This window comes from Vigna unguiculata, chromosome 8 (assembly GCF_037176805.1).
Source record: "Vigna unguiculata cultivar grain cowpea cultivar isolate G323 ecotype 2 chromosome 8, ASM3717680v1, whole genome shotgun sequence".
Taxonomy (NCBI): domain Eukaryota; kingdom Viridiplantae; phylum Streptophyta; class Magnoliopsida; order Fabales; family Fabaceae; genus Vigna; species Vigna unguiculata.
The window spans coordinates 17821929-17840513 of NC_140799.1; positions in this window are offsets into that span (position 1 = coordinate 17821929).

An 18585-nucleotide genomic window follows, 5' to 3' on the forward strand; every position below is an offset into this window, starting at 1 on the left:
AACACCTTGTTCTCTACTACCTTTTTCATAATCTTTTTCTTTACTTCCTCTTCTTTTTCTTCAATTTCCCTTCCTTCTGCACTTTATTTTTCTTCTTTTTCAATCTTTCTTTTTCTATTTTCTCCTTCAACGTATGTTGATCTTTCTTGGCTTCTCTTGGTGTCAGAAATTTCAACTTCATTTCATGTTCCTCATGCCTCAAATAAAGGGAACGTTCATCAAGATTGAGCATTGTAAAATGAAGCCATGGCCAACTCAAAAGAAGATGAAGATGACAAGGGTTCGTGGGAGCAATATCACATAATACTTCTGTCACACATTGGCCTGTACTGAATTTCATCCTTGCTTGATTCGGATGAGAGCTTGTTGGTAACTTGAGTTTCTCCACCAATCTTTGGCATACAACATTGTTGTCGCTTTCGTAAACGAATGCAACTAAACATGGGTGGCGTTCGATTAAACACCTTGTTCTCTACTACCTTTTCCATAATCTTTTTCTTTACTTCCTTTTCGTTTTCTTCAATTTCCCTTCCTTCTACAGTTTATATTTCTTCTTTTTCTATTCTTTCTTTTTCTATTTTCTCTTTCAACGTATGTTGATCCTTCTTGGCTTCTGTTGGTGTTAGAAATTTCAACTTCATTTCATGTCCCTCATGCCCCAAGTAAAGGGACCTTTCATCAAGATTGAGCGTTTTCAAATGAAGCCATGCCCATCTCAAAAGAAGATGACAAGAGTTCGTGGGAGCAATATCACATAATACTTCTTTCACACATTGTCCTGTACTGAATTTGATCCTTGCTTGATTCGGATGAAAGCTTGATGGTAACTTGAGTTTCTTCACCAATCTTTGGCTTACAACATTGTTGTCGCTTTCGTAAACGAATGCAACTAAACATGGGTGGCCTTCGATTAAACACCTTGTTCTCTACTACCTTTTTCATAATCTTTTTCTTTACTTCCTTTTCTTTTTCTTCAATTTCCCTTCCTTCTGCACTCTATTTTTCTTCTTTTTCAATCTTTCTTTTTCTATTTTCTCCTTCAACGTATGTTGATCCTTCTTGGCTTCTTTTGGTGTCAGAAATTTCAACTTCATTTCATGTCCCTCATGCCTCAAATAAAGAGAACATTCATCAAGATTGAGCGTTTTAAAATCGACCCATGCCCATCTCAAAAGAAGATGACAAGAGTTCGTGGGAGCAATATCACATTATACTTCTTTCACACATTGTCCTGTACTGAATTTGATCATTGCTTGATTCGGATGAAAGCTTGTTGGTAACTTGAGTTTCTCCACCAATCTTTGGCTTACAACATTGTTGTCGCTTTCGTAAACGAATGCAACTAAACATGGGTGGCCCTCGATTAAACACCTTGTTCTCTACTACCTTTTCCATAATCTTTTTCTTTACTTCCTTTTCTTTTTCTTCAATTTCCCTTCCTTCTACAGTTTATTTTTCTTCTTTTTCTATTCTTTCTTTTCCTATTTTCTCCTTCAATGTATGTTGATCCTTCTTGGCTTGTCCTTGTGTCATAAATTTCAACTTCATTTCATGTCCCTCATTCCTCAAATAAAGGGAACGTTCATCAAGATTGAGCGTTTTAAAATGAACCCATGCCCATCTCAAAAGAAGATGACAAGAGTTCGTGGGAGCAATATCACATAATACTTCGTTCACACATTGTCCTGTACTGAATTTGATCCTTGCTTGATTCAGATGAAAGCTTGTTGGTAACTTGACTTTCTCCACCAATCTTTGGCTTACAACATTGTTGTCGCTTTCATAAACGAATGCAACTAAACATGGGTGGCGTTCGATTAAACACCTTGTTCTCTACTACCTTTTCCATAATCTTTTTCTTTACTTCCTTTTCTTTTTCTTCAATTTCCCTTCCTTCTGCAGTTTATTTTTCTTCTTTTTCTATTCTTTCTTTTTCTATTTTCTCCTTCAACGTATGTTGATCCTTCTTGCCTTGTCCTTGTGTCATAAATTTCAACATCATTTCATGTCCCTCATTCCTTAAATAAAGGGAACGTTCATCAGGATTGAGCGTGTTAAAATGAACCCATGCCCATCTCAAAAGAAGATGACAATTGTTCGTGGGAGCAATATCACATAATACTTCTTTCACACATTGTCCTGTACTGAATTTGATCCTTGCTTGATTCGGATGAAAGCTTGTAGGTAACTTGAGTTTCTCCACCAATCTTTGGCTTACAACATTGTTGTCGCTTTCGTAAACGAATGCTACTAAACATGGGTGGCCTTCGATTAAACACCTTGTTCTCTACTACCTTTTCCGTAATCTTTTTCTTTACTTCCTTTTCTTTTTGTTCAATTTCCCTTCCTTCAGCAATTTATTTTTCTTCTTTTTCTATTCTTTCTTTTTCTATTTTCTCCTTCAACGTATGTTGATCCTTCTTGGCTTTTCCTTGTGTCATAAATTTCAACTTCATTTCATGTCCCTCATTCCTCAAATAAAGGGAACGTTCATCAAGATTGAGCGTTTTAAAATGAACCCATGCCCATCTCAAAAGAAGATGACAAGAGTTCGTGGGAGCAATATCACATAGTACTTCTTTCACACATTGTGTTGTACTGAATTTGATCCTTGCTTGATTCGGATGAAAGCTTGTTGGTAATTTGAGTTTTTCACCAATCTTTGGCTTACAACATTGTTGTCACTTTCACAAACGAATGCAACTAAACATGGGTGGCCTTCGATTAAACACCTTGTTCTCTACTACCTTTTCCATAATCTTTTTCTTTACTTCCTTTTCTTTTTCTTCAATTTCCCTTCCTTCTGCACTTTATTTTTCTTCTTTTTAAATCTTTCTTTTTCTATTTTCTCTTTCAACGCATGTTGATCCTTCTTGGCTTCTGTTGGTGTTAGAAATTTCAACTTCATTTCATGTCCCTCATGCCCCAAATAAAGGGACCTTTCATCAAGATTGAGCGTTTTCAAATGAAGCCATGCCCATCTCAAAAGAAGATGACAAGAGTTCGTGGGAGCAATATCACATAATACTTCTTTCACACATTGTCCTGTACTGAATTTGATCCTTGCTTGATTCGGATGAAAGCTTGATGGTAACTTGAGTTTCTCCACCAATCTTTGGCTTACAACATTGTTGTCGCTTTCGTAAACGAATGCAACTAAACATGGGTGGTCTTCGATTAAACACCTTGTTCTCTACTACCTTTTTCATAATCTTTTTCTTTACTTCCTTTTCTTTTTCTTCAATTTCCCTTCCTTCTGCACTCTATTTTTCTTCTTTTTCAATCTTTCTTTTTCTATTTTCTCCTTCAACGTATGTTGATCCTTCTTGGCTTCTTTTGGTGTCAGAAATTTCAACTTCATTTCATGTCCCTCACGCCACAAATAAAGAGAACATTCATCAAGATTGAGCGTTTTAAAATCGACCCATGCCCATCTCAAAAGAAGATGACAAGAGTTCGTGGGAGCAGTATCACATTATACTTCTTTCACACATTGTCCTGTACTGAATTTGATCCTTGCTTGATTCGGATGAAAGCTTGTTGGTAACTTGAGTTTCTCCACCAATCTTTGGCTTACAACATTGTTGTCGCTTTCGTAAACGAATGCAACTAAACATGGGTGGCCTTCGATTAAACACCTTGTTCTCTACTACCTTTTCCATAATCTTTTTCTTTACTTCCTTTTCTTTTTCTTCAATTTCCCTTCCTTCTACAGTTTATTTTTCTTCTTTTTCTATTCTTTCTTTTTCTATTTTCTCCTTCAACGTATGTTGATCCTTCTTGGCTTCTGTTGGTGTCAGAAATTTCAAGTTCATTTCATTTCCCTCATGCCTCAAATAAAGGGAACGTTCATCAAGATTGAGCATTGTAAAATGAAGCCATGCCCATCTCAAAAGAAGATGACAAGGGTTCGTGGGAGCAATATCACATAATACTTCTTTCACTCATTGTCTTGTACTGAATTTGATCCTTGCTTGATTCGGATGAAAGGTTGTTGGTAATTTGAGTTTTTCACCAATCTTTGGCTTACAACATTGTTGTCGCTTTCATAAAAGAATGCAACTAAACATGGGTGGCCTTCGATTAAACACCTTGTTCTCTACTACCTTCTCCATAATCTTTTTCTTTACTTCGTTTTCTTTTTCTTCAAATTCCCTTCCTTCTACAGTTTATATTTCTTCTTTTTCTATTCTTTCTTTTTCTATTTTCTCCTTCAACGTATGTTGATCCTTCTTGGCTTGTCTTGGTGTCTGAATTTCAACTTTATTTCATGTCCCTCATGCCTCAAATAAAGGGAACGTTCATCAAGATTGAGCATTGTAAAATGAAGCCATGCCCATCTCAAAAGAAGATGACAAGAGTTCAAGGGAGCAATATCACATAATACTTCTTTCAAACATTGTCATGTACTGAATTTGATCCTTGCTTGATTCAGATGAAAGGTTGTTGGTAATTTGAGTTTTTCACCAATCTTTGGCTTACAACATTGTTGTCGCTTTCATAAAAGAATGCAACTAAACATGGGTGGCCTTCGATTAAACACCTTGTTCTCTACTACCTTTTTCATAATCTTTTTCTTTACTTCCTCTTGTTTTTCTTTAATTTCCCTTCCTTCTGCACTTTATTTTTCTTCTTTTTCAATCTTTCTTTTTCTATTTTCTCCTTCAACGTATGTTGATCTTTCTTGGCTTCTCTTGGTGTCAGAAATTTCAACTTCATTTCATGTTCCTCATGCCTCAAATAAAGGGAACGTTCATCAAGATTGAGCATTGTAAAATGAAGCCACGCCCAACTCAAAAGAAGATGACACGGGTTCGTGGGAGCAATATCACATAATACTTCTTTCACACAATGTCCTGTACTGAATTTGATCCTAATTGATTCGGATGAAATCTTGTTGGTAACTTGAGTTTCTTCACCAATCTTTGGCTTACAACATTGTTGTCGCTTTCGTAAACGAATGCAACTAAACATGCGTGGCCTTCGATTAAACACCTTGTTCTCTACTACCTTTTTCATAATCTTTTTCTTTACTTCCTTTTCTTTTTCTTCAATTTCCCTTCCTTCTGCACTTTATTTTTTTTCTTTTTCAATCTTTCTTTTTCTATTTTCTCCTTCAACGTATGTTGATCCTTCTTGGCTTCTCTTGGTGTCAGAAATTTCAACTTCATTTCATGTCCCTCATGCCTCAAATAAAGGGAACGTTCATCAAGATTGAGCATTGTAAAATGAAGCCATGCCCAACTCAAAAGAAGATGACACGGGTTCGTGGGAGCAATATCACATAATACTTCTTTCACACATTGTCCTGTACTGAATTTGATCCTTGCTTGATTCGGATGAAAGCTTGTTGGTAACTTGAGTTTCTCCACCAATCTTTGGCTTACAACATTGTTGTCGCTTTCGTAAACGAATGCAACTAAACATGCGTGGCCTTCGATTAAACACCTTGTTCTCTACTACCTTTTTTATAATCTTTTTCTTTACTTCCTTTTCTTTTTCTTCAATTTCCCTTCCTTCTGCACTTTATTTTTCTTCTTTTTCAATATTTCTTTTTCTATTTTCTCCTTCAACGTATGTTGATCCTTCTTGGCTTCTCTTGGGGTCAAAAATTTCAACTTTATTTCATGTCCCTCATTCCTAAAATAAAGGGAACGTTCATCAAGATTGAGCGTTTTAAAATGAACCCATGCCCATCTCAAAAGAAGATGACAAGAGTCCGTGGGAGTAATATCACATAATACTTCTTTCACACATTGTCCTGTACTGAATTTGATCCTTGCTTGATTCGGATGAAAGCTTGTTGGTAACTTGAGTTTCTCCACCAATCTTTGGCTTACAACATTATTGTCGCTTTCGTAAACGAATGCAACTAAACATCGGTGGCCTTCGATTAAACACCTTGTTCTCTACTACCTTTTTCATAATCTTTTTCTTTACTTCCTCTTCTTTTTCTATTTTCTCCTTCAACGTATGTTGATCCTTCTTGGCTTCTCTTGGTGTCAGAAATTTCAACTTCATTTCATGTCCCTCATGCCTCAAATAAAGGGAACGTTCATCAAGATTGAGCATTGTAAAATGAAGCCATGCCCAACTCAAAAGAAGATGACACGGGTTCGTGGGAGCAATATCACATAATACTTCTTTCACACATTGTCCTGTACTGAATTTGATCCTTGCTTGATTCGGATGAAAGCTTGTTGGTAACTTGAGTTTCTCCACCAATCTTTGGCTTACAACATTGTTGTCGCTTTCGTAAACGAATGCAACTAAACATGCGTGGCCTTCGATTAAACACCTTGTTCTCTACTACCTTTTTTATAATCTTTTTCTTTACTTCCTTTTCTTTTTCTTCAATTTCCCTTCCTTCTGCACTTTATTTTTCTTCTTTTTCAATCTTTCTTTTTCTATTTTCTCCTTCAACGTATGTTGATCCTTCTTGGCTTCTCTTGGGGTCAGAAATTTCAACTTTATTTCATGTCCCTCATTCCTAAAATAAAGGGAACGTTCATCAAGATTGAGCGTTTTAAAATGAACCCATGCCCATCTCAAAAGAAGATGACAAGAGTCCGTGGGAGTAATATCACATAATACTTCTTTCACACATTGTCCTGTATTGAATTTGATCCTTGCTTGATTCGGATGAAAGCTTGTTGGTAACTTGAGTTTCTCCACCAATCTTTGGCTTACAACAATATTGTCGCTTTCGTAAACGAATGCAACTAAACATCGGTGGCCTTCGATTAAACACCTTGTTCTCTACTACCTTTTTCATAATCTTTTTCTTTACTTCCTCTTCTTTTTCTTCAATTTCCCTTCCTTCTGCACTTTATTTTTCTTCTTTTTCAATCTTTCTTTTTCTATTTTCTCCTTCAACGTATGTTGATCTTTCTCGGCTTCTCTTGGTGTCAGAAATTTCAACTTCATTTCATGTTCCTCATGCCTCAAATAAAGGGAACGTTCATCAAGATTGAGCATTGTAAAATGAAGCCATGCCCAACTCAAAAGAAGATGACAAGGGTTCGTGGGAGCAATATCACATAATACTTCTTTCACACATTGTCCTGTACTGAATTTGATCCTAATTGATTCGGATGAAATCTTGTTGGTAACTTGAGTTTCTCCACCAATCTTTGGCTTACAACATTGTTGTCGCTTTCGTAAACGAATGCAACTAAACATGTGTGGCCTTCGATTAAACACCTTGTTCTCTACTACCTTTTTCATAATCTTTTTCTTTACTTCCTCTTCTTTTTCTTCAATTTCCCTTCCTTCTGCACTTTATTTTTCTTCTTTTTCAATCTTTCTTTTTCTATTTTCTCCTTCAACGTATGTTGATCATTCTTGGCTTCTCTTGGTGTCAGAAATTTCAACTTCATTTCATGTCCCTCATGCCTCAAATAAAGGGAACGTTCATCAAGATTGAGCATTTTAAATGAAGCCATGCCCAACTCAAAAGAAGATGACACGGGTTCGTGGGAGCAATATCACATAATACTTCTTTCACACATTGTCCTGTACTGAATTTGATCCTTGCTTGATTCGGATGAAAGCTTGTTGGTAACTTGAGTTTCTCCACCAATCTTTGGCTTACAACATTGTTGTCGCTTTCGTAAACGAATGCAACTAAACATGTGTGGCCTTCGATTAAACACCTTGTTCTCTACTACCTTTTTTATAATCTTTTTCTTTACTTCCTTTTCTTTTTCTTCAATTTCCCTTCCTTCTGCACTTTATTTTTCAGCTTTTTCAATCTTTCTTTTTCTATTTTCTCCTTCAACGTATGTTGATCCTTCTTGGCTTCTCTTGGTGTCAGAAATTTCAACTTTATTTCATGTCCCTCATTCCTAAAATAAAGGGAACGTTCATCAAGATTGAGCGTTTTAAAATGAACCCATGCCCATCTCAAAAGAAGATGACAAGAGTCCGTGGGAGTAATATCACATAATACTTCTTTCACACATTGTCCTGTACTGAATTTGATCCTTGCTTGATTCGGATGAAAGCTTGTTGGTAACTTGAGTTTCTCCACCAATCTTTGGCTTACAACATTATTGTCGCTTTCGTAAACGAATGCAACTAAACATCGGTGGCCTTCGATTAAACACCTTGTTCTCTACTACCTTTTTCATAATCTTTTTCTTTACTTCCTCTTCTTTTTCTTCAATTTCCCTTCCTTCTGCACTTTATTTTTCTTCTTTTTCAATCTTTCTTTTTCTATTTTCTCCTTCAACGTATGTTGATCTTTCTCGGCTTCTCTTGGTGTCAGAAATTTCAACTTCATTTCATGTTCCTCATGCCTCAAATAAAGGGAACGTTCATCAAGATTGAGCATTGTAAAATGAAGCCATGCCCAACTCAAAAGAAGATGACAAGGGTTCGTGGGAGCAATATCACATAATACTTCTTTCACACATTGTCCTGTACTGAATTTGATCCTAATTGATTCGGATGAAATCTTGTTGGTAACTTGAGTTTCTCCACCAATCTTTGGCTTACAACATTGTTGTCGCTTTCGTAAACGAATGCAACTAAACATGCGTGGCCTTCGATTAAACACCTTGTTCTCTACTACCTTTTTTATAATCTTTTTCTTTACTTCCTTTTCTTTTTCTTCAATTTCCCTTCCTTCTGCACTTTATTTTTCAGCTTTTTCAATCTTTCTTTTTCTATTTTCTCCTTCAACGTATGTTGATCCTTCTTGGCTTCTCTTGGTGTCAGAAATTTCAACTTTATTTCATGTCCCTCATTCCTAAAATAAAGGGAACGTTCATCAAGATTGAGCGTTTTAAAATGAACCCATGCCCATCTCAAAAGAAGATGACAAGAGTCCGTGGGAGTAATATCACATAATACTTCTTTCACACATTGTCCTGTACTGAATTTGATCCTTGCTTGATTCGGATGAAAGCTTGTTGGTAACTTGAGTTTCTCCACCAATCTTTGGCTTACAACATTGTTGTCGCTTTCGTAAACGAATGCAACTAAACATCGGTGGCCTTCGATTAATCACCTTGTTCTCTACTACCTTTTTCATAATCTTTTTCTTTACTTCCTCTTCTTTTTCTTCAATTTCCCTTCCTTCTGCACTTTATTTTTCTTCTTTTTCAATCTTTCTTTTTCTATTTTCTCCTTCAACGTATGTTGATCTTTCTCGGCTTCTCTTGGTGTCAGAAATTTCAACTTCATTTCATGTTCCTCATGCCTCAAATAAAGGGAACGTTCATCAAGATTGAGCATTGTAAAATGAAGCCATGCCCAACTCAAAAGAAGATGACAAGGGTTCGTGGGAGCAATATCACATAATACTTCTATCACACATTGGCCTGTACTGAATTTGATCCTTGCTTGATTCGGATGAAAGCTTGTTGGTAACTTGAGTTTCTCCACCAATCTTTGGCTTACAACATTGTTGTCGCTTTCGTAAACGAATGCAACTCAACATGGGTGGCCTTCGATTAAACACCTTGTTCTCTACTACCTTTTCCATAATCTTTTTCTTTACTTCCTTTTCTTTTTCTTCAATTTCCCTTCCTTCTTCAGTCTATTTTTCTTCTTTTTCCATTCTTTCTTTTTCTATTTTCTCCTTCAACGTATGTTGATCCTTCTTGGCTTGTCCTTGTGTCATAAATTTCAACATCATTTCATGTCCCTCATTCCTCAAATAAAGGGAACGTTCATCAAGATTGAGCGTGTTAAAATGAACCCATGCCCATCTCAAAAGATGATGACAATAGTTCGTGGGAGCAATATCACATAATACTTCTTTCACACATTGTCCTGTACTGAATTTGATCCTTGCTTGATTCGGATGAAAGCTTGTAGGTAACTTGAGTTTCTCCACCAATCTTTGGCTTACAAAATTGTTGTCGCTTTCGTAAACGAATGCAACTAAATATGGGTGGCCTTCGATTAAACACCTTGTTCTCTACTACCTTTTTCATAATCTTTTTCTTTACTTCCTTTTCTTTTTCTTCAATTTCCCTTCCTTCTGCACTTTATTTTTCTTCTTTTCCAATCTTTCTTTTTCTATTTTCTCCTTCAACGTATGTTGATCCTTCTTGGCTTCTCTTGGTGTCAGAAATTTCAACTTCATTTCATGTCCCTCATTCCTCAAATAAAGGGAACGTTCATCAAGATTGAGCGTTTTAAAATGAACCCATGCCCAGCTCAAAAGAAGATGACAAGAGTCCGTGGGAGTAATATCACATAATACTTCTTTCACACATTGTCCTGTACTGAATTTGATCCTTGCTTGATTCGGATGAAAGCTTGTAGGTAACTTGAGTTTCTCCACCAATCTTTGGCTTACAACATTGTTGTCGCTTTCGTAAGCGAATGCAACTAAACATGGGTGGCCTTCGATTAAACACCTTGTTCTCTACTACCTTTTTCATAATCTTTTTCTTTACTTCGTTTTCTTTTTCTTCAATTTCCCTTCCTTCTGCACTTTATTTTTCTTCTTTTTCAATCTTTCTTTTTCTATTTTCTCCTTCAACGTATGTTGATCCTTCTTGGCTTCTCTTGGTGTCAGAAATTTCAACTTCATTTCAAGTTCCTCATGCCTCAAATAAAGGGAACGTTCATCAAGATTGAGCATTGTAAAATGAAGCCATGCCCAACTCAAAAGAAGATGACAAGGGTTCGTGGGAGCAATATCACATAATACTTCTTTCACACATTGGCCTGTACTGAATTTGATCCTTGCTTGATTCGGATGAAAGCTTGTTGGTAACTTGAGTTTCTCCACCAATCTTTGGCTTACAACATTGTTGTCGCTTTCGTAAACGAATGCAACTAAACATGGGTGGCCTTCGATTAAACACCTTGTTCTCTACTACCTTTTCCATAATCTTTTTCTTTACTTCCTTTTCTTTTTCTTCAATTTCCCTTCCTTCTTCAGTGTATTTTTCTTCTTTTTCCATTCTTTCTTTTTCTATTTTCTCCTTCAACGTATGTTTATCCTTCTTGGCTTGTCCTTGTGTCATAAATTTCAACGTCATTTCATGTCCCTCATTCCTCAAATAAAGGGAACGTTCATCAAGATTGAGCGTTTTAAAATCAACCCATGCCCATCTCAAAAGAAGATGACAAGAGGCCGTGGGAGTAATATCACATAATACTTCTTTCACACATTGTCCTGTACTGAATTTGATCCTTGCTTGATTCGGATGAAAGCTTGTAGGTAACTTGAGTTTCTCCACCAATCTTTGGCTTACAACATTGTTGTCGCTTTCGTAAGCGAATGCAACTAAACATGGGTGGCCTTCGATTAAACACCTTGTTCTCTACTACCTTTTTCATAATCTTTTTCTTTACTTCCTTTTCTTTTTCTTCAATTTCCCTTCCTTCAGCAATTTATTTTTCTTCTTTTTCTATTCTTTCTTTTTCTATTTTCTCCTTCAACGTATGTTGATCCTTCTTGGCTTTTCCTTGTGTCATAAATTTCAACTTCATTTCATGTCCCTCATTCCTCAAATAAAGGGAACGTTCATCAAGATTGAGCGTTTTAAAATGAACCCATGCCCATCTCAAAAGAAGATGACAAGAGTTCGTGGGAGCAATATCACATAGTACTTCTTTCACACATTGTGTTGTACTGAATTTGATCCTTGCTTGATTCGGATGAAAGCTTGTTGGTAATTTGAGTTTTTCACCAATCTTTGGCTTACAACATTGTTGTCACTTTCACAAACGAATGCAACTAAACATGGGTGGCCTTCGATTAAACACCTTGTTCTCTACTACCTTTTCCATAATCTTTTTCTTTACTTCCTTTTCTTTTTCTTCAATTTCCCTTCCTTCTGCACTTTATTTTTCTTCTTTTTAAATCTTTCTTTTTCTATTTTCTCTTTCAACGCATGTTGATCCTTCTTGGCTTCTGTTGGTGTTAGAAATTTCAACTTCATTTCATGTCCCTCATGCCCCAAATAAAGGGACCTTTCATCAAGATTGAGCGTTTTCAAATGAAGCCATGCCCATCTCAAAAGAAGATGACAAGAGTTCGTGGGAGCAATATCACATAATACTTCTTTCACACATTGTCCTGTACTGAATTTGATCCTTGCTTGATTCGGATGAAAGCTTGATGGTAACTTGAGTTTCTCCACCAATCTTTGGCTTACAACATTGTTGTCGCTTTCGTAAACGAATGCAACTAAACATGGGTGGTCTTCGATTAAACACCTTGTTCTCTACTACCTTTTTCATAATCTTTTTCTTTACTTCCTTTTCTTTTTCTTCAATTTCCCTTCCTTCTGCACTCTATTTTTCTTCTTTTTCAATCTTTCTTTTTCTATTTTCTCCTTCAACGTATGTTGATCCTTCTTGGCTTCTTTTGGTGTCAGAAATTTCAACTTCATTTCATGTCCCTCACGCCACAAATAAAGAGAACATTCATCAAGATTGAGCGTTTTAAAATCGACCCATGCCCATCTCAAAAGAAGATGACAAGAGTTCGTGGGAGCAGTATCACATTATACTTCTTTCACACATTGTCCTGTACTGAATTTGATCCTTGCTTGATTCGGATGAAAGCTTGTTGGTAACTTGAGTTTCTCCACCAATCTTTGGCTTACAACATTGTTGTCGCTTTCGTAAACGAATGCAACTAAACATGGGTGGCCTTCGATTAAACACCTTGTTCTCTACTACCTTTTCCATAATCTTTTTCTTTACTTCCTTTTCTTTTTCTTCAATTTCCCTTCCTTCTACAGTTTATTTTTCTTCTTTTTCTATTCTTTCTTTTTCTATTTTCTCCTTCAACGTATGTTGATCCTTCTTGGCTTCTGTTGGTGTCAGAAATTTCAAGTTCATTTCATTTCCCTCATGCCTCAAATAAAGGGAACGTTCATCAAGATTGAGCATTGTAAAATGAAGCCATGCCCATCTCAAAAGAAGATGACAAGGGTTCGTGGGAGCAATATCACATAATACTTCTTTCACTCATTGTCTTGTACTGAATTTGATCCTTGCTTGATTCGGATGAAAGGTTGTTGGTAATTTGAGTTTTTCACCAATCTTTGGCTTACAACATTGTTGTCGCTTTCATAAAAGAATGCAACTAAACATGGGTGGCCTTCGATTAAACACCTTGTTCTCTACTACCTTCTCCATAATCTTTTTCTTTACTTCGTTTTCTTTTTCTTCAAATTCCCTTCCTTCTACAGTTTATATTTCTTCTTTTTCTATTCTTTCTTTTTCTATTTTCTCCTTCAACGTATGTTGATCCTTCTTGGCTTGTCTTGGTGTCTGAATTTCAACTTTATTTCATGTCCCTCATGCCTCAAATAAAGGGAACGTTCATCAAGATTGAGCATTGTAAAATGAAGCCATGCCCATCTCAAAAGAAGATGACAAGAGTTCAAGGGAGCAATATCACATAATACTTCTTTCAAACATTGTCATGTACTGAATTTGATCCTTGCTTGATTCAGATGAAAGGTTGTTGGTAATTTGAGTTTTTCACCAATCTTTGGCTTACAACATTGTTGTCGCTTTCATAAAAGAATGCAACTAAACATGGGTGGCCTTCGATTAAACACCTTGTTCTCTACTACCTTTTTCATAATCTTTTTCTTTACTTCCTCTTGTTTTTCTTTAATTTCCCTTCCTTCTGCACTTTATTTTTCTTCTTTTTCAATCTTTCTTTTTCTATTTTCTCCTTCAACGTATGTTGATCTTTCTTGGCTTCTCTTGGTGTCAGAAATTTCAACTTCATTTCATGTTCCTCATGCCTCAAATAAAGGGAACGTTCATCAAGATTGAGCATTGTAAAATGAAGCCACGCCCAACTCAAAAGAAGATGACACGGGTTCGTGGGAGCAATATCACATAATACTTCTTTCACACAATGTCCTGTACTGAATTTGATCCTAATTGATTCGGATGAAATCTTGTTGGTAACTTGAGTTTCTTCACCAATCTTTGGCTTACAACATTGTTGTCGCTTTCGTAAACGAATGCAACTAAACATGCGTGGCCTTCGATTAAACACCTTGTTCTCTACTACCTTTTTCATAATCTTTTTCTTTACTTCCTTTTCTTTTTCTTCAATTTCCCTTCCTTCTGCACTTTATTTTTTTTCTTTTTCAATCTTTCTTTTTCTATTTTCTCCTTCAACGTATGTTGATCCTTCTTGGCTTCTCTTGGTGTCAGAAATTTCAACTTCATTTCATGTCCCTCATGCCTCAAATAAAGGGAACGTTCATCAAGATTGAGCATTGTAAAATGAAGCCATGCCCAACTCAAAAGAAGATGACACGGGTTCGTGGGAGCAATATCACATAATACTTCTTTCACACATTGTCCTGTACTGAATTTGATCCTTGCTTGATTCGGATGAAAGCTTGTTGGTAACTTGAGTTTCTCCACCAATCTTTGGCTTACAACATTGTTGTCGCTTTCGTAAACGAATGCAACTAAACATGCGTGGCCTTCGATTAAACACCTTGTTCTCTACTACCTTTTTTATAATCTTTTTCTTTACTTCCTTTTCTTTTTCTTCAATTTCCCTTCCTTCTGCACTTTATTTTTCTTCTTTTTCAATATTTCTTTTTCTATTTTCTCCTTCAACGTATGTTGATCCTTCTTGGCTTCTCTTGGGGTCAAAAATTTCAACTTTATTTCATGTCCCTCATTCCTAAAATAAAGGGAACGTTCATCAAGATTGAGCGTTTTAAAATGAACCCATGCCCATCTCAAAAGAAGATGACAAGAGTCCGTGGGAGTAATATCACATAATACTTCTTTCACACATTGTCCTGTACTGAATTTGATCCTTGCTTGATTCGGATGAAAGCTTGTTGGTAACTTGAGTTTCTCCACCAATCTTTGGCTTACAACATTATTGTCGCTTTCGTAAACGAATGCAACTAAACATCGGTGGCCTTCGATTAAACACCTTGTTCTCTACTACCTTTTTCATAATCTTTTTCTTTACTTCCTCTTCTTTTTCTATTTTCTCCTTCAACGTATGTTGATCCTTCTTGGCTTCTCTTGGTGTCAGAAATTTCAACTTCATTTCATGTCCCTCATGCCTCAAATAAAGGGAACGTTCATCAAGATTGAGCATTGTAAAATGAAGCCATGCCCAACTCAAAAGAAGATGACACGGGTTCGTGGGAGCAATATCACATAATACTTCTTTCACACATTGTCCTGTACTGAATTTGATCCTTGCTTGATTCGGATGAAAGCTTGTTGGTAACTTGAGTTTCTCCACCAATCTTTGGCTTACAACATTGTTGTCGCTTTCGTAAACGAATGCAACTAAACATGCGTGGCCTTCGATTAAACACCTTGTTCTCTACTACCTTTTTTATAATCTTTTTCTTTACTTCCTTTTCTTTTTCTTCAATTTCCCTTCCTTCTGCACTTTATTTTTCTTCTTTTTCAATCTTTCTTTTTCTATTTTCTCCTTCAACGTATGTTGATCCTTCTTGGCTTCTCTTGGGGTCAGAAATTTCAACTTTATTTCATGTCCCTCATTCCTAAAATAAAGGGAACGTTCATCAAGATTGAGCGTTTTAAAATGAACCCATGCCCATCTCAAAAGAAGATGACAAGAGTCCGTGGGAGTAATATCACATAATACTTCTTTCACACATTGTCCTGTATTGAATTTGATCCTTGCTTGATTCGGATGAAAGCTTGTTGGTAACTTGAGTTTCTCCACCAATCTTTGGCTTACAACAATATTGTCGCTTTCGTAAACGAATGCAACTAAACATCGGTGGCCTTCGATTAAACACCTTGTTCTCTACTACCTTTTTCATAATCTTTTTCTTTACTTCCTCTTCTTTTTCTTCAATTTCCCTTCCTTCTGCACTTTATTTTTCTTCTTTTTCAATCTTTCTTTTTCTATTTTCTCCTTCAACGTATGTTGATCTTTCTCGGCTTCTCTTGGTGTCAGAAATTTCAACTTCATTTCATGTTCCTCATGCCTCAAATAAAGGGAACGTTCATCAAGATTGAGCATTGTAAAATGAAGCCATGCCCAACTCAAAAGAAGATGACAAGGGTTCGTGGGAGCAATATCACATAATACTTCTTTCACACATTGTCCTGTACTGAATTTGATCCTAATTGATTCGGATGAAATCTTGTTGGTAACTTGAGTTTCTCCACCAATCTTTGGCTTACAACATTGTTGTCGCTTTCGTAAACGAATGCAACTAAACATGTGTGGCCTTCGATTAAACACCTTGTTCTCTACTACCTTTTTCATAATCTTTTTCTTTACTTCCTCTTCTTTTTCTTCAATTTCCCTTCCTTCTGCACTTTATTTTTCTTCTTTTTCAATCTTTCTTTTTCTATTTTCTCCTTCAACGTATGTTGATCATTCTTGGCTTCTCTTGGTGTCAGAAATTTCAACTTCATTTCATGTCCCTCATGCCTCAAATAAAGGGAACGTTCATCAAGATTGAGCATTTTAAATGAAGCCATGCCCAACTCAAAAGAAGATGACACGGGTTCGTGGGAGCAATATCACATAATACTTCTTTCACACATTGTCCTGTACTGAATTTGATCCTTGCTTGATTCGGATGAAAGCTTGTTGGTAACTTGAGTTTCTCCACCAATCTTTGGCTTACAACATTGTTGTCGCTTTCGTAAACGAATGCAACTAAACATGTGTGGCCTTCGATTAAACACCTTGTTCTCTACTACCTTTTTTATAATCTTTTTCTTTACTTCCTTTTCTTTTTCTTCAATTTCCCTTCCTTCTGCACTTTATTTTTCAGCTTTTTCAATCTTTCTTTTTCTATTTTCTCCTTCAACGTATGTTGATCCTTCTTGGCTTCTCTTGGTGTCAGAAATTTCAACTTTATTTCATGTCCCTCATTCCTAAAATAAAGGGAACGTTCATCAAGATTGAGCGTTTTAAAATGAACCCATGCCCATCTCAAAAGAAGATGACAAGAGTCCGTGGGAGTAATATCACATAATACTTCTTTCACACATTGTCCTGTACTGAATTTGATCCTTGCTTGATTCGGATGAAAGCTTGTTGGTAACTTGAGTTTCTCCACCAATCTTTGGCTTACAACATTATTGTCGCTTTCGTAAACGAATGCAACTAAACATCGGTGGCCTTCGATTAAACACCTTGTTCTCTACTACCTTTTTCATAATCTTTTTCTTTACTTCCTCTTCTTTTTCTTCAATTTCCCTTCCTTCTGCACTTTATTTTTCTTCTTTTTCAATCTTTCTTTTTCTATTTTCTCCTTCAACGTATGTTGATCTTTCTCGGCTTCTCTTGGTGTCAGAAATTTCAACTTCATTTCATGTTCCTCATGCCTCAAATAAAGGGAACGTTCATCAAGATTGAGCATTGTAAAATGAAGCCATGCCCAACTCAAAAGAAGATGACAAGGGTTCGTGGGAGCAATATTACATAATACTTCTTTCACACATTGTCCTGTACTGAATTTGATCCTAATTGATTCGGATGAAATCTTGTTGGTAACTTGAGTTTCTCCACCAATCTTTGGCTTACAACATTGTTGTCGCTTTCGTAAACGAATGCAACTAAACATGCGTGGCCTTCGATTAAACACCTTGTTCTCTACTACCTTTTTTATAATCTTTTTCTTTACTTCCTTTTCTTTTTCTTCAATTTCCCTTCCTTCTGCACTTTATTTTTCAGCTTTTTCAATCTTTCTTTTTCTATTTTCTCCTTCAACGTATGTTGATCCTTCTTGGCTTCTCTTGGTGTCAGAAATTTCAACTTTATTTCATGTCCCTCATTCCTAAAATAAAGGGAACGTTCATCAAGATTGAGCGTTTTAAAATGAACCCATGCCCATCTCAAAAGAAGATGACAAGAGTCCGTGGGAGTAATATCACATAATACTTCTTTCACACATTGTCCTGTACTGAATTTGATCCTTGCTTGATTCGGATGAAAGCTTGTTGGTAACTTGAGTTTCTCCACCAATCTTTGGCTTACAACATTGTTGTCGCTTTCGTAAACGAATGCAACTAAACATCGGTGGCCTTCGATTAATCACCTTGTTCTCTACTACCTTTTTCATAATCTTTTTCTTTACTTCCTCTTCTTTTTCTTCAATTTCCCTTCCTTCTGCACTTTATTTTTCTTCTTTTTCAATCTTTCTTTTTCTATTTTCTCCTTCAACGTATGTTGATCTTTCTCGGCTTCTCTTGGTGTCAGAAATTTCAACTTCATTTCATGTTCCTCATGCCTCAAATAAAGGGAACGTTCATCAAGATTGAGCATTGTAAAATGAAGCCATGCCCAACTCAAAAGAAGATGACAAGGGTTCGTGGGAGCAATATCACATAATACTTCTATCACACATTGGCCTGTACTGAATTTGATCCTTGCTTGATTCGGATGAAAGCTTGTTGGTAACTTGAGTTTCTCCACCAATCTTTGGCTTACAACATTGTTGTCGCTTTCGTAAACGAATGCAACTCAACATGGGTGGCCTTCGATTAAACACCTTGTTCTCTACTACCTTTTCCATAATCTTTTTCTTTACTTCCTTTTCTTTTTCTTCAATTTCCCTTCCTTCTTCAGTCTATTTTTCTTCTTTTTCCATTCTTTCTTTTTCTATTTTC